The sequence below is a fragment of the Triticum dicoccoides genome, chromosome 5A, assembly GCF_002162155.2.
Source record: "Triticum dicoccoides isolate Atlit2015 ecotype Zavitan chromosome 5A, WEW_v2.0, whole genome shotgun sequence".
NCBI lineage: Eukaryota > Viridiplantae > Streptophyta > Magnoliopsida > Poales > Poaceae > Triticum > Triticum dicoccoides.
The window spans coordinates 18,996,430-19,011,540 of record NC_041388.1 but is presented as its reverse complement, the minus strand read 5'-3'; the positions used below and the strand labels follow the sequence as shown (position 1 = coordinate 19,011,540).

The window sequence follows — 15,111 nt, the reverse complement described above, 5'->3', positions numbered from 1 at the left end:
GGGAAACCCTACCCCCTGCTCGTGCTCGTTCAATGGGGGAAATGAGAAAATGGTTGTGTTTGTTGCGGGAGCTGCGGGGAGTAGGATCGAATCGGTAAGTGAGTGGCAATCTGGGTAATTTTGCTTAGAAGTTGGTCTGGCAACCATGGAAGGTGGTGTTACCAAGCTGTGGAAAATGCACTACGATGGATCTCTAGCTTTTAAAAATTTACTCTGAGCAGGCGACCTTTGGTCTACATTATGCTTTTCCAAAGCAGAATTTAGCTTAGAAGCCAAACCAAACGGACCCTTAGATAATTCATGCCCATCTGTTTGTAGTTACGAATGCCACCCACTAACATGAACTAAAGCACATATCAGCACCGGATGATTTTATTCAGAAGAAACAAGGGCAAAAAGAATACTGAATTTCCATATAAAACTAAAGGAAAGCCTAACTGTAACATGAGCATGAGCTTCCATCAACAAACTATTCTGCAAATCACATAACTGGACATTAGATCGTATACCCTAATTTTTAGTGACTTACTTGCATAGTCATTATTTTTCGAATTTTTTGATTGAAACACACACTTCGAATAAACATACGGAAGCGTGCACAAGCTTTTGGACGTGAATATTTTTAGTCAGACGAAATGTGCCGGTTGTAAGAGTATGAAAGAGGGGAATAGAGTTGTGTGAATATACTGATCATCCCTCTGTAAACAAATGTAATAGAGTTTGTGTGGAATAGAGTTGTAGAAATTGGTGACATCGGGACAGCAGCGTTGCTTTGGCAGCAGGCGTAGACGAGATTTTTAGACGAGACATACGAGGGCAGCATGCACATCCGTAAGTACGCTCCGCTTTGTCTGCAGGCTGCACTTCGAGCCTATATAAAGCCTTGATAAAGCAAAGCACGCAAGGCAAGCTAGCTGATAAACCCAAGCAGCAGCGAGGATCTCAATCACCATGGCAGGCACCACCAAGGTCGCAGTGGTTTTTGGGCATTGTTCTAGTTCTTCTGCAGGTGTCGTGCGCCGTTTCCGGGCGCCCCACTGTTAGGGAAGGCAAGTTTGAACTTCGACAGAACGTCCCGGCGACGATGACGGTGAACAGCTTCCAGTAAGGAGAGACGGGCGGCGGGCCGGCGTCGTGCGACGGTCAGTTCCACAGCGACGACGACTTCGTGGTGTCGCTCTCGTCGGAGTGGTACGCCGACGGGGCCCGGTGTGGCAAGTTCATCCGCCTCGCCAACTCAGGCAACATTCACATAAGCGCCATGGTCGTCGACGAGTGCGCCGGCTGCGACAACGAGGTCGGCGCGTCGATGCATATCTGGAAGAACTACAGTCTTGACCCCAGTGTCGGGCAGGTGGACATCAAATGGTCCGACGTGCCCGACGATGCCTAATTCAAACTGCGAAATTTAAACATGCATGCATGCATCCATCCATGGTGTCAGTCCATCGGTGGATCGAGTTATTTGCTTTCAAGTTTCAACTTTCAAGTTTCTATTTGTAACTGGGGTATGCCTTAGCCCCTTCATGTCTCAGCGTCGTCACTATTTGCCCGGCCGTCTTCGGAGCAGAGTACGTATGTAGCTGAATATAATAATGTAAATAAACTATTCCCTTCGTGCAGCCCTGTATCATGTTTTTGTTTTAGTATTGCTTTATACTATAAAGTAGGAAGAAGTCATGTTTCGAGGAGTTGACAATGGGGTGACCGCGCTGCCCTGTTTGCCGACTGTCGGCAAACATGCACCGCAAAGCGATTGCGCCGGTAGTACTGTTAATCACTAGATGATAATCCTTTTGTGTTTTATAAGTCATTTAATTGCATTTACTAAAAGGTGAATATACATTTTACGCAAACAAAATGTGTAAACAAAGTGATGAAGCGTGGTAGAAAATCAATCGATGCATATGCACTTTGGGTATTCTTGAAATGTATAAACATTCTCCAACTCATGCAGTTTGCCATCACGATCACAAGCTCGCGGCCACTGGAGGCGATCTGATGATGCAGATCATGTCCACACAGAGGCGTCATAGCAAGAGACTAAAAAATTTGTTAGTCGTCTAATCACCCTCCTCTAATTGGCCATACCGATCCTTTCACCAAGCTGACGGCAGATCAAGTCCCAGGCACCGGGGACATAAGCAACCTTGCAGCATCCTATGGCGACTCTGACATGGTAATGAAAACAACTAATTCAGTGCCGGGGAAACATCATGTGACCGAGAAGGCTGACGTGGAGGTGATCCTGGAAGGATCTTTGGCCATGGTACCATGCGCCCAGCAACCAGGCCGGATAAAAAACGGGGCAAGATGGAGGTGACACACTCCAAGGAGGATCAGGAAACATATGTGTATGGAGAGTCCATGGAAGAAAGCGGTCCAGGGGCTGCGTGTCAACTGATATGGCCGAGTGTGGTGCTCGGAGTAATGAATATCTTAATTAAGCTGGTATTACTGTGGTTGTGGATGCTGGAATTTAGTTCATTTTGGGCAGCCCAATAACTATTTCAGAAATTCCTAATAAATTCTAGAGGTCCATTTAGCCCATTTGTGCAAGGCAAGGGATACTACTAAATTTTAGTCCCACATTGCTAATTTAGTGGGAGTTGGACCTCCTTATAAGGGAGGTTCTTTCCCCACTTGTACGAGCATGAGAACAAGAGGGATATCCACGCGCGCTCGGGCGGGGCGGGGCGGGGCGGGGCGCGCGGGCGGGCGGGCGGGCGGGAATGAGCCGACTCCGACGACTTCTTCCTCGACGACATGGCTGGCGAGGACCCCAAGTCCAGTGCTGCTGCTGTCTCGTATGTGTTCTTCTTTTTGTTAGATATCCTGCCACAGTTTCTCGTACTAGTACTTGCCCTAAATATGTTAGGTTCTACCTCATATATGCAACTAGTTCTACTGTCTTGTTCTATATATTCCTTTTCTAGTCTTTCTCTTTTGATGTCGCAAAGTTGAAACCAAGAAATATCTGTTACGTTCCTGATATTACCGAACACTTTCAATAAAACCCTCTCGTAGAAGTATTTTAACAATGTTTTCGGTAATATTTGTAGATACTACTCGAACTGTTCCTTTTTTATTCATGTCCGCATTTCTTATAGAGGTTAGTAAATGAGCAATAGTGTCCTTGCCCATAAGACTCTAATTCTAGGTTCCTCCTAATTTTTCTATAATCAATTCCTTCTCTCTGTCAGAACGCATGACTTGTTTTATCTCTACTATATTAGTCATTTTTTATCTAGTATTTTTGTTAATAAAATCATTCGGTAAATTGCTTATATTTCCAACAATCCAAAAACCTTATTATAGGCAATTTACCCCGAGTGGTTTTGCTGCTTCCATGAGACCTCCTATATTTGAGGGTATCCACTATAAGAGGTGGCGTGTGAGAGCAGTCTTATGGTTTCAAACCATGAGTTGCTATGACGCCACTCTCGGCAAACCTGAAGGACAGCTTGATGCTCAACAGGCACAAGCTTTTCAGAAAATGGATACTCTGTTTAAGGCTGCTCTCTTGAGTGTTCTTGGTGAGAACATAGTTGATGCTTATGCATCAATTGATAATGGAAAAGATATGTGGGATGCACTCGAGGCCAAGTTTGGGGTCTTGGATGCTGGCACTAAGCTGTACATCATGGAGCAATTCTATGATTACAGGATGAATGAAGAGCGCTCTGTGGTTGAGCAAGCTCATGAGATACAGTCATTTGCTAGAGAACTTGAGCACTTCAGTTGTATGCTACCGGACAAGTTTGTTGCTGGAGGTATCATCACTAAGCTTCCTCCTTCATGGAGGAACTTTTCTACCTTGCTGAAGCATAAGAGGCAGGAGTTTTCCGTCCCGGATCTCATTGGCACTCTTGATGTGGAAGAAAAGGCGAGAGCAAAGGACAAACGTGCTCGAGGTATTGAGGGAGGATCTAGTGCCAATGTGGTACAGAAGCAGAACTTCCAACCCCACAAGTTCAAGAATAAGGGCAAGTTTGATGGAAAAGTAAAGTTTGATGGGAAGAACAAGGCTGTGCAACACACGAACTTCAAGAAGAAGAATGGCAAAAAGAAAGGTGCTTGTCATGTGTGTGGGGATCCTGATCATTGGGCTCCTAGTTGCCCTAATCGCTATGACAAGCGTCATCCTGGGAAAGGCGGCAAGACCGCTAATGTTGTCATTGGAGACACTGACATGAAGGATGTTGGGTATGGTATATTTCCCACTATTCTTTCAGTATGTCATTCTCCTGACTGGTTGATTGACACGGGTGCTAATGTGCATGTATGCCGTGATATTTTCATGTTTTCGTCTTATCAGACCGCAGGGACTTCAACCGTGCTGATGGGCAACGGTTCAAGTGCTTCTGTTCGTGGTGTTGGCACGGTCGATCTGAAGTTTACTTCGGGGAAGATCATGCGGCTGAAGAACGTGCATTATGTCCCCTCCGTCAATAAAAATCTTGTTAGCGGATCTTTTCTGTGTAGAGATGGCTGCGAATAAATTTGTAATATCCAAGTATGGAACCTTTGTTGGTAAAGTCTATGAGTCAGGAGGCTTGTTTCATTTATCCTTATCAGACGTTTGCAATAAAGTTGTTAATCATATTTGCAACAATAGTAAATCCAATGTGTGGCATTCACGTCTTTGTCATGTTAACTTTGGTTGCATGTCGCGACTAGCGAAGTTGAACTTAATCCCTAGTTTCACCACCGTCAAGGGATCTAAGTGTCAAGTGTGTGTGCAAGCTAAGGAACCTCGTAAGTCTCACACGACTGTGGAAATAAGAAATCTTGCACCACTGGAACTCATACATTCAGATCTATATGAAATGAATGGTGTGTTGACAAAAGGTGGAAAGAAATATTTCATGACGTTAATTGATGACTCCACTAGATACTGCTGTGTGTATCTTCTGAAATCTAAGGATGACGCTTTGAACTTTTTCAAGATCTATAAAGCTGAAGTGGAAAACCAACTTGATCGAAAAATCAAGAGGCTTAGGTCCGACCGTGGTGGAGAGTATTTTTCCAATGATTTTGATGCTTTTTGTGCGGAACATGGTATAATCCATGAGAGGACTCCTCCCTACTCACCTCAGTCAAATGGGGTGGCCAAAAGAAAGAACCGTACTCTAACTAATTTGGTTAACGCCATGTTAGATACATCGGGTGTCTCCAAGGCATGGTGGGGGGAGGCGATATTGCCAGCATGTCATGTCCTGAACCGAGTCCCCACAAAGAACAAAGAGATAACTCCATTCGAGGAATGGGAGAAGAAAAAGTGAAAACTCTCTTATCTGTGAACATGGGGTTGTTTGGCGAAAGTCAATGCTCCAATTTCAAAGAAGCGGAAGCTTGGACCAAAGATTGTGGATTGTGTTTTCCTGGGATATGCTTTTCATAGCATTGGCTATAGATTCTTGGTTGTAAAATCTGAGGTACCTGACATGCATGTCGGTACGATCATGGAGTCGAATGATGCGACTTTCTTTGAAGATATCTTTCCCGTGAAGGGTATGGCTACCTCATCTAATCAGGAGATGTCTAGTTCATCGAATTAGGAACCAGTTACAATTACCAAACCTGCCATTTCGATAGAACACTTTGAAAGTCCTGTGGAGGAGGACAATGAAGTTCCTACTAGGAGCAAGAGACAAAGGATTGCAAAGTCCTTTGGTGATGATTTTCTTGTGTATCTCATAGATGACACTCCCAGTTCTATTTCAGAGGCCTATGCATCTGAAGATGCTGACTACTGGAAGGAAGCGGTTCGTAGCGAGATGGATTCCATCTTGGAGAATGAAACCTGGGAGATAACTGATCGTCCTTATGGGTGCAAACCTATAGGATGCAAATGGGTATTCAAGAAGAAGCTTAGGCCTGATGGTACTATTGAGAAGTACAAGGCTCGGCTCGTGGCTAAGGGTTATACCCAAAAGGAAGGTGAAGATTTCTTTGATACTTACTCACCTGTGGCTCGACTGACCACTATTCGAGTTCTACTTTCACTAGCTGCCTCGCATGGTCTTCTCGTTCATCAAATGGATGTTAAGACTGCTTTCCTAAATGGAGGGTTGGACGAGGAAATTTATATGGAACAACCAGATGGGTTTGTACTAGATGGTCAGGAAGGGAAAGTGTGCAAGTTGTTGAAGTCTTTGTACGGACTTAAGCAAGCACCCAAACAGTGGCATGAGAAGTTTGAAAGAACTTTAACAGCTGCAGGCTTTGTTGTGAACGAAGCTGACAAATGTGTGTACTATCGCCATGGTGGGGGCGAGGGAGTTATCCTGTGCTTGTATGTTGATGACATACTGATTTTTGGAACAAATCTGAATGTTATTAAGGAGGTCAAGGATTTCCTATCTCGTTGTTTTGAGATGAAGGATTTAGGAGTGGCTGATGTCATTCTGAACATCAAGTTATTGAGAGACGATGATGGTGGGATTACATTGCTTCAATCTCACTATGTGGAAAAGATCTTGAGTCGCTTTGGCTATAGTGACTGCAAGCCCTCTCCAACACCATATGATGCAAGTGTGTTACTTCGAAAGAATCAAAGAATTGCTAGAGATCAATTGAAATATTCTCAAATTATTGGCTCGCTTATGTACTTAGCAAGTGCTGCAAGACCTGACATCTCTTTTGCTGTTAGCAAACTGAGTCGGTTTGTCTCAAAACCAGGATATGTGCATTGGAAAGCTCTAGAGAGAGTTTTGCATTATTTGAAAGGCACTGCAAATTATGGAATTCACTACACCGGGCACCCAAAGGTGCTTGAAGGGTATAGTGACTCAAACTGGATCTCAGATGCCGATGAGATAAAGTCCATGAGCGGTTATGTATTCACTCATGGAGGTGGCGCTGTTTCTTGGAAGTCTTGCAAGCAGACCATCTTAACGAGGTCAACAATGGAAGCAGAACTCACAGCACTAGATACAACTATGGTTGAAGCAGATTGGCTTCGCCGGCTCTTGAATGACTTGCCGGTTGTTGAGAAACCTGTACCGGGTATTCTTATGAACTGCGACAATCAAATTGTGATCACGAAAGTGAGCAGCTCAAAGGATAACATGAAGTCATCAAGACATGTTCAGAGAAGGTTAAAGTCTATCAGGAAAATGAGAAACTCCGGAGTTATTGCATTGGATTATATCCAAACGTCTAAAAATCTGGCAGATCCTTTTACTAAGGGTCTATCACGTAATGTGATAGATAATGCATCGAGGGAGATGGGTATGAGACCCACAATATGAGTTGTTCACAGTGGTAACCTATTATTTGTGATCGGAGATCCCGTGAATTAGATGTGGAAGACAAGCTGTTGGTCAACTGGGAGGAGAGTACCCTTACAGTTAAAATACCACTCCATAAAGATGCAATACTCTCCTAATCTGCATGGCAGGTTGATGTATATCTTAATGTGTTCTAAGTGGCTCTTTGAAGCAGAGATGTTGTCCTGCAGAACATCTTTTGAAGAACGCACCTATATGAGTCTGATTGTTAAACGTCGCAATCTATGAGAGTAGGGTTCTCTCTAGTAAACTCATGAAAGGTCTCGGAGTATGACGCATAAGCTCCACCCGCGGGGAATGTTGGGGAACGTTGCAGAAAATTAAAATTTTTCCTACGGTTTCACCAGGATCCATCTATGAGTTCATCTAAGCAACGAGTCAAGGGAGAGAGTTTGCATCTACATACCACTTGTAGATCACGAGCGGAAGCTTGTCAAGGGGATGGTGATGATGGAGTCGTACTCGAACGTGATTCGGATCACCGATGTCCAAGTGCTGAACGGACAGCACCTTCGCGTTCAACACACGTACGGGACGGTCGACGTCTCCTCCGTCTTGATCCAGCAAGGAGGAAGGAGAGGTTGAGGAAGGCAGCTCCAACGGCAGCACGACGGCGTGGTGTAGTTGGTGCAGCAGTACTCCGACAGAGCTTCGCCAAGCACGTACGGAGGAGGAAAGGTGTTGGGGAGGGGAGGGGCTGCGCCTTGAGTTGTGGTGTGTTGCAGCCCTCCCCTCACCCCTCTATATATAGGGGAAGGGCAAGGGGGGCCGGCCCTCTAGGGAAAACCCTAGGGGGGCGGCGGCCAAGGGGTGGGGGGCTTGCCCCCCAAGCAAGGGGGGTGTGCCCCCTTTAGGGTTTCCCCCCCAACCCTAGGCGCATGGGCCCAGGGGGGGGGCGCCAAGCCCACTAGGGGATGGCTGCTATCCCTACGCAGCCCAAGTGGCCCCCCGGGAGGGGTGGTCCCTCCCGGTGGACCCCCGGAACCTTTCCGGTGGTCCCGGTACAATACCGGTATGACCCCGAAACTTTCCGGTGCCCGTTTAACAACTTCCCATACATAAAACTTTACCTCCGGACCATTCCAGAACTCCTCATGACGTCCGTGATCTCATCCGGGACTCCGAACAACATTCGGTAATCACATACTTGTCTTCCTGATAACCCTAGCGTCACCGAACCTTAAGTGTGTAGACCCTACGGGTTCGGGAGACATGCAGACATGACCGAGACTCTCCGGTTAATAACCAACAGCGGGATCTGGATACCCATGTTGGCTCCCACATGCTCCTCGATGAAGTCATCGGATGAACCACGATGTCGAGGATTCGATCAAACCCTGTATACAATTCCCTTTGTCAATCGGTACGTTACTTGCCCGAGACTCGATCGTCGGTATCCCAATACCTTGTTCAGTCTCGTTACTGGCAAGTCACTTTACTCGTACCGTAATGCATGATCCCGTGGCCAACACCTTGGTCACCTTGAGCTCATTATGATGATGCATTACCGAGTGGGCCCAGAGATACCTCTTCGTCATACGGAGTGACAAATCCCAGTCTCGATCCGTGTCAACCCAATAGACACTTTCGGAGATACCTGTAGTGCACCTTTATAGTCACCCGGTTATGTTGTGACGTTTGATACACCCAAAGCATTCCTACGGTATCCAGGAGTTACACGATCTCATGGTCGAAGGAAGAGATACTTGACATTGGAAAAGCTCTAGCAAACGAACTAACCGACCTTTGTGCTATGCTTAGGATTGGGTCTTGTCCATCACATCATTCTCCTAATGATGTGATCCCGTTATCAACGACATCCAATGTCCATAGCCAGGAAACCATGACTATCTGTTGATCACAACGAGCTAGTCAACTAGAGGCTTACTAGGGACATATTGTGGTCTATGTATTCACACGTGTATTACGATTTCCGGATAATACAGTTATAGCATGAATAAAAGACTATTATCATGAACAAAGAAATATAATAATAACACTTTTATTATTGCCTCTAGGGCATATTTCCAACAGTCTTCCACTTGCACTAGAGTCACTAATCTAGTTACATTGTGATGAATCGAACACCCATAGAGTTCTGGTGTTGATCATGTTTTGCTCGTGAGAGAGGTTTAGTCAACGGATCTGCGACATTCAGATCCGTATGTACTTTGCAAATTTCTATGTCTCCATTTTGAACATTTTCACGAATGGAGTTGAAACGACGCTTGATGTGCCTGGTCTTCTTGTGAAACCTGGGCTCCTTGGCAAGGGCAATAGCTCCAGTGTTGTCACAGAAGAGTTTGATTGGCCCCGATGCATTGGGTATGACTCCTAGGTCGGTGATGAACTCCTTCACCCAAATAGCTTCATGCGCTGCCTCCGAGGCTGCCATGTACTCTGCTTCACATGTAGATCCCGCCACGACGCTCTGCTTGCAGCTGCACCAGCTTACTGCTCCACCATTCAACATATACACGTATCCGGTTTGTGACTTAGAGTCATCCAGATCTGTGTCGAAGCTAGCGTCGACGTAACCCTTTACGACGAGCTCTTCGTCACCTCCATAAACGAGAAACATGTCCTTTGTCCTTTTCAGGTACTTCAGGATATTCTTGACCGCTGTCCAGTGTTCCTTGCCGGGATTACTCTGGTATCTTGCTACCAAACTTACGGCAAGGTTTACATCAGGTCTGGTACACAGCATGGCATACATAATAGATCCTATGGCTGAAGCATAGGGGATGACACTCATCTCTTCTTTATCTTTTGCCGTGGTCGGTGACTGAGCTGAGCTCAATCTCACACCTTGTAACATAGGCAAGAACCCTTTCTTGGACTCATCCATTTTGAACTTTTTCAAAATCTTATCAAGGTATGTGCTTTGTGAAAGACCTATGAGGCGTCTCGATCTATCTCTATAGATCTTGATACCTAATATATAAGCAGCTTCTCCAAGGTCCTTCATTGAAAAACATTTGTTCAAGTAGGCCTTAATGCTATCCAGAAATTCTATATTATTTCCCATCAAGAGTATGTCATCCACATATAATATGAGAAATGCTACAGAGCTCCCACTCACTTTCTTGTAAACGCAGGCTTCTCCATAAGTCTGCATAAACCCAAACGCTTTGATCATCTCATCAAAGCGAATATTCCAACTCCGAGATGCTTGCACCAGCCCATAAATGGATCGCTGGAGCTTGCATACTTTGTTAGCGTTCTTAGGATCGACAAAACCTTCCGGCTGCATCATATACAGCTCTTCCTTAAGATGCCCGTTAAGGAATGCCGTTTTGACGTCCATCTGCCATATCTCATAATCATAGTATGCGGCAATTGCTAACATGATTCAGACGGACTTAAGCTTCGCTACGGGAGAGAATGTCTCGTCGTAGTCAATCCCTTGAACTTGTCGATAACCCTTAGCGACAAGTCGAGCTTTATAGATGGTGACATTACCATCCGCGTCCGTCTTCTTCTTAAAGATCCATTTGTTTTCTATCGCTCGCCGATCATCGGGCAAGTCAGTCAAAGTCCATACTTTGTTTTCATACATGGATTCTATCTCGGATTTCATGGCTTCTAGCCATTTGTTGGAATCTGGGCCCGCCATCGCTTCTTCATAGTTCGAAGGTTCACCGTTGTCTAACAACATGATTTCCAGGACAGGGTTGCCGTACCACTCTGCTGCGGAACGTGTCCTTGTGGACCTACGAAGTTTAGTAGCAACTTGATCCAAAGTACCTTGATCATCATCATTGGTTTCCTCTTCAGTTGGTGTGGGCATCACAGGAACATTTTCCTGAGCTGCATCACTTTCCCGTTGGAGAGGTAGTACTTCATCGAGTTCTACTTTCCTCCCACTTACTTCTTTCGAGAGAAACTCTTTTTCCAGAAAGCATCCGTTCTTGGCAACAAAGATCTTGCCCTCGGATCTTAAGTAGAAGGTATACCCTACAGTTTCCTTAGGGTATCCTATGAAGACGCATTTTTCAGACTTGGGTTCGAGCTTTTCAGGTTGAAGTTTCTTGACATAAGCATCGCATCCCCAAACTTTTAGAAACGACAGCTTAGTTTTCTTCCCAAACCATAATTCATACGGTGCCGTCTCAACGGATTTAGACGGTGCCCTATTAAAGTGAATGTAGCTGTCTCTAGAGCGTATCCCCAAAATGATAGCGGTAAATCGGTAAGAGACATCATAGACCGCACCATATCCAATAGAGTGCGATTACGACGTTCGGACACACCGTTTCGCTGAGGTGTTCCAGGCGGCGTGAGTTGTGAAATGATTCCACATTTCCTTAAGTGTGTGCCAAATTCGCGACTTAAATATTCTCCTCCACGATCTGATTGTAGGAACTTTATCTTTCGGTCACGTTGATTCTCCACCTCATTCTGAAATTCTTTGAGCTTTTCAAAGGTCTCAGACTTGTGTTTCATTAAGTAGACATACCCATATCTACTTAAGTCATCAATGAGAGTGAGAACATAACGATATCCTTCGCGAGCCTCAATGCTCATTGGACCGCACACATCGGTATGCATGATTTCCAACAAGTTGGTTGCTCGCTCCATTGTTCCGGAGAACGGAGTCTTGGTCATTTTTCCCATGAGGCATGGTTCGCATGTGTCAAATGATTCATAATCAAGAGACTCTAAAAGTCCATCAGCATGGAGCTTCTTCATGCGCTTCACACCAATGTGACCAAGGCGGCAGTGCCACAAGTATGTGGGACTATCGTTATCAACTTTACATCTTTTGGCATCTACACTATGAACATGTGTAATATTACGCTCGAGATTCATTAAGAATAAACCATTGACCATCGGAGCATGACCATAAAACATATCTCTCATATAAATCAAACAACCATTATTCTCAGACTTAAATGAGTAGCCATCTCGTATTAAACGAGATCCAGATACAATGTTCATGCTCAAACTTGGCACTAAATAACAATTATTAAGGTTCAAAACTAATCCCGTAGGTAAATGTAGAGGCAGCGTGCCGACGGCGATCACATCGACTCTGGAACCATTCCCGACGCGCATCGTCACCTCATCCTTTGCCAGTCTCCGTTTATTCCGCAGCTCCTGCTGTGAGTTACAAATATGAGCAACGGCACCGGTATCAAATACCCAGGAGTTACTACGAGTACTGGTAAGGTACACATCAATTACATGTATATCAAATATACCTTTGGTGTTGCCGGCCTTCTTATCCGCTAAGTATTTGGGGCAGTTCCGCTTCCAGTGACCCTTCCCCTTGCAATAAAAGCACTCAGTCTCAGGCTTGGGTCCATTCTTTGACTTCTTCCCGGCAACTGGCTTACCGGGCGCGGCAACCTCTTTGCCGTCCTTCTTGAAGTTCTTCTTACCCTTGCCCTTCTTGAACTTAGTGGTCTTATTGACCATCAACACTTGATGTTCTTTCTTGATTTCAACCTCTGCTGACTTCAGCATAGAAAATACTTCAGGAATGGTCTTTACCATCCCCTGCATATTGTAGTTCATCACAAAGCTCTTGTAGCTTGGTGGGAGCGACTAAGGATTCTGTTAATGACTGCCTCATCAGGGAGGTTAATATTCAGCTGGGTCATACGGTTGTGCAACCCAGACATCTTGAGTATGTGCTCACTGACAGAACTATTTTCCTCCATCTTACAACTACAGAACTTGTCGGAGATGTCATATCTCTCGACCCGGGCGTGAGCTTGAAAAACTAATTTCATCTCTTCGAACATCTCATATGCTCCGTGATGCTCAAAACGCTTTTGGAGCCCCGGTTCTAAGCTATAAAGCATGCCGCACTGAACGAGGGAGTAATCATCAGCACGAGACTGCCAAGCATTACTAATGTCTTGGTTCTCTGGGACGGGAGCGTCACCTAGCGGTCCTTCTAGGACATATTGTTTCCTGGCAGCTATGAGGATGATCCTCAGGTTCCGGACCCAGTCCGTATAGTTGCTGCCATCATCTTTCAGCTTGGTTTTCTCTAGGAACGCGTTGAAGTTCATGTTGACATGAGCGTTGGCCATTTGATCTACAAGACATATTTGCAAAGGTTTTAGACTAAGTTCATGATAATTAAGTTCTAATCAAATTATGAACTCCCACTTAGATTAGACATCCCTCTAGTCATCTAAGTGTTACACGATCTGAGTCGACTAGCCCGTGTCCGATCATCACGTGAGACGGACTAGTCATCGTCGGTGAACATCTTCATGTTGATCGTATCTTCCATACGACTCGTGTTCGACCTTTCGGTCTCCGTGTTCCGAGGCCATGTCTGCACATGCTAGGCTCGTCAAGTTAACCCTAAGTGTTTTTGCTGTGTAAAACTGTCTTACACCCGTTGTATGTGAACGTAAGAATCCATCACACCCGATCATCACGTGGTGCTTAGAAGCGACGAACTGTAGCAACGGTGCACATTTAGGGGAGAACACTTCTTGAAATCTTGTAAGGGATCATCTTATTTACTACTGTCGTCCTAAGTAAACAAGATGCATAAAACATAATAAACATCACATGCAATTATATAAAGTAGTGACATGATATGGCCAATATCATATAGCTCCTTTGATCTCCATCTTCGGGGCTCCATGATCATCTTGTCACCGGCATGACACCATGATCTCCATCATCATGATCTCCATCATCGTGTCTTCATGAAGTTGTCACGCCAACGACTACTTCTACTTCTATGACTAACGCGTTTAGCAATAAAGTAAAGTAAGTTACATGGCGTTCTTCAATGACACGCAGGTCATACAAAAATAAAGACAACTCCTATGGCTCCTGCCGGTTGTCATACTCATCGACATGCAAGTCGTGAATCCTATTACAAGAACATGATCTCATACATCACAATTCATCATTCATCACAATTCTGGCCATATCACATCACATGATCAATCGCTGCAAAAACAAGTTAGACGTCCTCTAATTGTTGTTGCATCTTTTACGTGGCTGCAATTGAGTTCTAGCAAGAACGTTTTCTTACCTACGAATAACCACAACGTGATTTTGTCAACTTCTATTTACCCTTCATAAGGGCCCTTTTCATCGAATCCGCTCCAACTAAAGTGGGAGAGATAGACACCCGCCAGCCACCTTATGCAACTAGTGCATGTTAATCGGTGGAACCGGTCTCACGTAAGCGTACGTGTAAGGTTGGTCCGGGCTGCTTCATCCCACAATACCGCTGAAGCAAGAAAATACTAGTAGAGGCAAGCAAGTTGACAAGATCCACGCCCACAACAAAATTGTGTTCTACTCGTGCAAAGAGAACTACGCATAGACCTAGCTCATGATGCCACTGTTGGGGAACGTTGCAGAAAATTAAAATTTTTCCTACAGTTTCACCAAGATCCATCTATGAGTTCATCGAAGCAACGAGTCAAGGGAGAGAGTTTGCATCTACATACCACTTGTAGATCACGAGCGGAAGCTTGTCAAGGGGATGGTGATGATGGAGTCGTACTCGAACGTGATTCGGATCACCGATGTCCAAGTGCTGAACGGACAGCACCTCCGCGTTCAACACACGTACGGGACGGTCGACGTCTCCTCCGTCTTGATCCATCAAGGAGGAAGGAGAGGTTGAGGAAGGCAGCTCCAACGGCAGCACGACGGCGTGGTGTAGTTGGTGTAGCAGTACTCCGACAGAGCTTCGCCAAGCACGTACGGAGGAGGAGAGGTGTTGGGGAGGGGAGGGGCTGCGCCTTGAGTTGTGGTGTGTTGCAGCCCTCCCCTCACCCCTCTAAATATAGGGGAAAGGGCAAGGAGGGCCGGCCCTCTAGGGAAA

At 45.3% G+C, this 15,111-nt stretch overlaps 1 pseudogene; it reads left to right on the top strand.

Moving 5' to 3' along the window:
• Nucleotides 1-951: 951 nt before the first annotated feature.
• On the top strand, nucleotides 952-1,393 carry LOC119299061 (annotated as a pseudogene).
• The last annotated feature ends 13,718 nt before the right edge of the window (nucleotides 1,394-15,111 follow it).